The 6000-nt window shown below is 37.5% G+C and overlaps 1 protein-coding gene across 3 annotated transcripts in view; it reads right to left on the reverse strand.

Annotated features, from left to right (window-relative positions):
• Positions 1 to 6000, reverse strand: part of LOC107679960 (sodium-dependent phosphate transporter 2-like) — a 48220-nt gene that overhangs the window by 25783 nt on the left and 16437 nt on the right. The window contains exon 1 of one of the 3 annotated variants that reach the window (XM_016475700.1): positions 1205 to 1546. The exons of the other annotated variants lie outside the window; for them this stretch is intronic. The gene's annotated coding sequence lies outside the window, so the exon portion shown is untranslated. Of the gene's footprint in view, positions 1 to 1204; positions 1547 to 6000 lie in introns of those variants that run through there. 3 annotated transcript variants of the gene reach the window in all.

Here is a 6000-nt window from a genome sequence, read left to right on the forward strand (position 1 = left end):
CACTGGATTTTAAAGAGGTCTGCATTTTAGAACTAATAATGGTTACGAAACAATTTGGGAAAACTGATGCAAAGCCAAAACACTGATACTGCCATGTGACATCAGGACAGGGCGATAAGCGGAGACATTTTTGGATGAAATTAGATGCTTCTGCTGTTCTCTGAAATTTGAGGTCTATTGGTTTTTGGCCCTACAGCTCTTAAGAAATCTGTGTAACAGCTTTAGCGATACATTTGCTGACAGCTCCTGTCTAAGCCTATTTTTTCATACTATTGTGGAACTGATTCCTGTTAGGAGAAAACAATCACCTTATTCAAAGAGATTAAACAGATATCAACAATAATCTGCATTATTATATGTTTGACCTTGTTTTAAATGTGAGAAATGCATTAAGTCTCAGACAAGAATCACAGCTACATTTCAAGACCTACTTAAAGGGACAGTTCCCCCAAAAATTAAGATTCTGTCATCATTTACTAACCCTTACGTTGTTCCAAACCTGTATCAATTCCTGGTTACCACTGACATCCACTGTATAGACAAAAAAAAAAAAACACAGACATTTCTCAAAATATATTATTTTGTGTTTCACAGAAGAAAGCTATACAGGTTTGAATCGACATGAGGGTGAGTAAAGGATGACAGAATGTGTATTTTTAGGTGAACTGTCCCTTTAAGGGCCCAAACATCAACAGCAACAACATAAAACATATACACACATTTAAATTGCCAACAATATATTTCATATACAGTAGGATGCAAAAACTCTAGTAAACCCTCTAAGATCAAATGTTCATTATGCACGTCACAGCTTTACATGGATATTAAAAAAAAATCCATAAAATTCAAATTATGACACTGTGTGGGATATTCAACAATATAATCCCCTAAGGCACAAAACAAGCACTGGGAGAAGATATCACCATAATACTAACTAATCTGAACATTAGAATCATTCAGCTGATACTTTGACTGCTAAACAAAGGAAGAGAGATGTGTGGGGTCCCTTTATGCATAATAATAATATAATGTATTCTAGCAAATTTTTACAAAGCATTCCCCTTGGCAATGACATGCCCTGTCCAATATATGAGGTACATACAGAACCTGTTGCATTAGACACGACACAAGAAGAAAGCAGAGAGTGCAGTAAAATGCATCTGTATTGACTGCAGCACTCTAAACTCTAATCAAGTGTACTCACCTTTGGGCTATGCAGTGCTCAGTTTTCCCTCTTTTTAGTAAAGTGGGGTCGGAAAATGATTGGAAAAATGGGAGATGAACAGATTAAACGTAAGGGATCATGAATGAAATGATGGGAAAATGCTCAGCTGATGTGCTGACTTGTGACAGTGAAAGAGGAGCAATGAGACCAGTGAATGGATTCAGACAAAGAAAAGATCACGATGTTCTGTAAAATGTAGTATAAGGAATTTCCAGATGAAAGTCAGACGTGTTGCAAGACAACAGCAGCTCGATTCTCACTGAAAAACCTGTCACTGCAGTCTAGACTGCTTCTTAAAGAGAGGCAGCAGCATCACAGGCCAGCCAGCCAATCATACACACTTTCAATGGGAGCGGTGGTTCTGATTGGCTAATGCAGCATGGGAAGAAGGAGTGACGGGGGACATCAAGCCAATCAGAGCGGGGAGAGAAAAGGAGGGGTGGGTGAATCATTTCTAAAAGTGAGGAAAAGGCATGCAGTCACACCAAGGACATTCAGTGGTGTATACACTGACTGCTGGCTCCAATATATCTGCATTATGTCTCTCTAAAGGCATAAACACATAACCAAATGGAAGAGAAAAATTTACAAAAAATAAAAACACCACAGAATTATCTCACCTCAGAGTGGAGCAGCAGACAAACACAATATTATAAAATATGTCAATATTATAAGATATGCAAACTCCTGTGACACAACAGATGAAAGGAAGTCAATGGCATGCAGGTAATTCGTATGGGGTACACAGGCAATGTCAGAAAAACACATTTTTATTACATACATATTTTAAAGGGGTCATATGATGTGATTTCAAGTTTTCCTTTCTCTTTGGAGTGTTACAAGCTCTTGGTGCATAAAGAAGATCTGTAAAGTTGCAAAGACTAAAGTCTCAAATCCAAAGAGATATTCTTTATAAAAGTTAAGAGTCAACCACGCCTACCTAAAACGGCTCGTTCTAACACGCCCCCACATACCTACATCACTATGTGGAAATATTTGCATAATGCCACCCAAATGCGCACGCAAAGAAAGAAGGCCTGGTTTCAGGAACAGCAGTAGTGTTGATGCAGCCATGTCAGGGAGACGCTGTGTTTCAGTGCGAAAGCAAAAGCACTTTATTTGGCCTTCCGGAAGTAGATGCAATTAGGAATCATTGGTTAAGATTTATTTACAACAGAACAGCAAAACCCAGATGTTCGAATTTGTGCAACGCATTTTATGAATCAGAGCAGACTGCGCTTGTCAAAGGAGGGGGTTTTGTTGAAAACGATGTGTTTGAGAGAGGCGGGGCATAGAGGACCTATAATAATGTACAGTATTTGAAAAATAATGTGTTTTTTGAACATTAAAGCATGTCAACATATTCTGTTACACCAAATACACAAAATAATGATCTTTAAAATAGCATCATATGACCCTTTTAGCAATACATATAAGAACAAACCAAATAAACCAAACCAAATAATAATAGTTATATCAGTAATATTAATATCAGTTGTGTTATTATTGTTAGTAACAATTATCATCATCATCATCATCTATTCTTCTTATTATTATTATTAGATGGACAATACAAGAACAACCTTAGCTAAAAGACTAAAAAAGATGTGTTGTACTGTACATATACATCATTGTGCATGTTAATTTGCATTTCAGGTCCCTAGAATGGCTGTTGTCTTTTAAGAAAAGAAGGACTGAAGGATGAATGTGTCTCACAGTGATCTTCTCCACAGCCAGGGCTAGCAAAATCGCTAGCCCGACATCCCGGGACTATTGTGTTTTCCAGTTGGGCTACCAAAATGTATCACCACTCTGCCCGACGGACGATCTTAAATGCAGATCTCCCGCGGGCCCTTAAAAACTTCTAAAGTGAATTGTATCAAACTTAAGGCCATAAAAAGTTTTAAATATGTTAAATGGTATAAGAAATGTCTTAAAGGGGTGGTTGACTGTTTTTTTTTATAGGCGTGTTAATGCTTCGTTTGTTAAAAAACGCATTATTTTTCACATAATTTACCTTTATTCCACACCTCTCTGTCCCTTCTCCTCTGAACGCACTGATCATTTCCTGCTTTTATGAAGCCCCTCCCTCAGAAATACACGATGGGCTCTGATTGATTAGCTGGCCCAGTGTGTTGTGATTGGCTAAACCGACTCTAGCGTGCGTCTAAACGACCCGCCCCTCAACATAGCGGCATGTGCTCCGGTTGTATTGTAAACAATGACGTCGTCTATATTGCTTATCAATTTGAGCCAGATTGAGACGCAGAGGATATTATTGAAGAGGATCGCGCAGAACCTGTGCAAGCACGGCTTTTAATGGTAGGCCTAAGATTTTTTGTCTTATAAACTGTCTCATACTTTTGGATACGCTGTTCTTTGTAAATGCTACTGCTTCTGTTAGCTTTTAATATACGGTTTTATTCTGATTTAAAGCTTTAATACAGTTCGGCAACCACACGCGCGTCCATGTATAACACTTCTCATAACTATAGTATATGAAAATAAGTGTATTCACTGGTCTGATGATCTTAATGAGAGAGAGAGAGAGAGAGAGATGCAGAGCGTGTGCAGAGCAGGGCGAGGCCAGGAAATCAACCATCCCTTTAATTATAATTTCAAGAGGTCTTACAGTTGGGGACGGAAAGACAAGCGTCGCGATACGGCTGGATTAAACTTCAAAAGGCAATGTTGTCTGAATAAATATGAGCGCTGCACGTTTCAAGTCAAAACGCGGCTCGGATGTCTTTATTTGAATGTATCTGAAGGGAACCGACTGTCCTCAGAAACGTGTCGGTGGCATTTTAATGTCATCTTACCTATACAGAGAATGAATTTGCATTTCCAGTAAGCCTTTGTTTGTGTTTATGGTCAGATCAATGCACATATCAACTCATGTTTTTACACAGCAAACACAGAGTTGTAAATGAGAAAGAAGTTAATGTGCCTTCTAAAAATCTAAACAATTAAGACAGTAATATGTATAAATTTTAAATTAACAATAATTTATATCCTTGATTTATCCCTTTTCATAAAAATCTAAAGGTCTAAAGTCTGAAATGCTGTTTGTAAGATTTTAGTTTTTGTGAAAACCTGTATCTGAACTGTAAATCATGTAAAAATGTGCAATAATAGCTAAACGTAGCAAAAAATAAGCATCCCCTTTTCAGGATGCTGCACTTTAAATATAATTTGGTAAAATCCAAATAAGCTTTACAGATATTTATTGAAAAGGGTTTAAATAATGATTTTCATGCTTGTTCAATGAACCATAATCTATTAATGTACATGCACCTGTGGAAGTCCTTAAGACACTAAAGGTTTACAGATGGTAGGCAATTAAAGTCACAGTTCTAATAACGTTATAATAACTTAGAACATTAAAGACACCTTCCTACTGACTCTGAAAAACACCAGAAGATGCCCAGGGTTCCTGATCACTTGTGAGAACAAGCCATAGTCCTACTTAGGGCTGCACGATTAATCGCATGCGATATTTAACGCGCATCTTATCAGTTTTTTTTTTTTAATTCTGCAGAATAGGGAAATAAAATTCCTTCCTTCATATTTGTTGATATTTGTGTATTGAAAATATTTTTGATAGACATTTAAACTCCTATCTGATTTTCTATATTTTAAAAAAAAGGTATTTTTTTATTTGGGCTAGTTAAATAAATTTTCGGGCTACCAAAACCTGAAGAGTACCTGCCCGAAGGAAATTTTGCGAGCCCCGACAGTGAACAATAAAATCGCATCTGGTTTCATAATCTCATTGTGTAGGGCTCCCACATCTTTCGACCAATGAATTTCCATTATTTTTGCATGACTTTTCAGTCTTTTGGATTATTGGATAAGGAATTTTTTCCCTCAAAAGTTAGGTTTCTTTATCTCAATTGTTAATCAAAAGTAAGGATTTTTCTGCTAGATTGGGACAGATTTCTACTAGTTCTTTGAACATTTTAACCGGCCAAAAGAAAAAAAAAAAGAAAATTATTATATATATATATATATATATATATATATAAATTATTTAACGCGCATCTTATCAGTAAAGCCGGTTCTGTAATCAGCGGTAAATCTCCATCACCTGCGGGCTTTTACATTGAGCAGCATTAACTACACAGAGCCGTTGTTCACTGACGAGCAGCGCTAAACCACGTTCATATTCGCGCGATTTTTTGCGCAGCTCATCAGTGAACAACGGCTCTGTGTAGTTAATGCTGCTCAATGTGAAAGCACGCAGGTGATGGAGATTTACCGCTGATTACAGAACCGGCTTTCTGACAAGATGCGCGTTAAATATCGCATGCGGTTAATCGTGCAGCCCTAGTCCTACTGCAGGGAGGCATGAGGACTGCAGATGTGGCCAGAGCAATAAACTGCAATGTCCGTAATGTAAGATGCATATCACAGTGCTACAGGGAGAAAGGAATGAAAACACATGTATCCGTGTATCCACCCAAGAAATGTCCAGGAACTTTTAACTGCCTTGGTGGAAGACTGGAGTAGCATCTCACAGCAAGAACTGGCAAATCTAGTGTAGTCCATGAGGATGAGATGCTCACAGCTGCTGGCCACACAAGATACTCACTGCCACTTTTGATGTTCAGGAACTCATTATTATTCCATTTCTGTTCATCAAATGTCTGTGAAAATTGTTCAGTTTATGCCTCAGTTGTTGAACTTTTTATGGTACTAAAATCTGTTTAAACAAATTAGCTGGAAATAAAAGCAGTTGAATGTGAGAGGACGTTTCATTTTTGCTGAGTTTAATA

The sequence above is a fragment of the Sinocyclocheilus anshuiensis genome, unplaced genomic scaffold (genome assembly GCF_001515605.1).
Source record: "Sinocyclocheilus anshuiensis isolate Anshui unplaced genomic scaffold, SAMN03320099.WGS_v1.1 scaffold13, whole genome shotgun sequence".
Taxonomy (NCBI): domain Eukaryota; kingdom Metazoa; phylum Chordata; class Actinopteri; order Cypriniformes; family Cyprinidae; genus Sinocyclocheilus; species Sinocyclocheilus anshuiensis.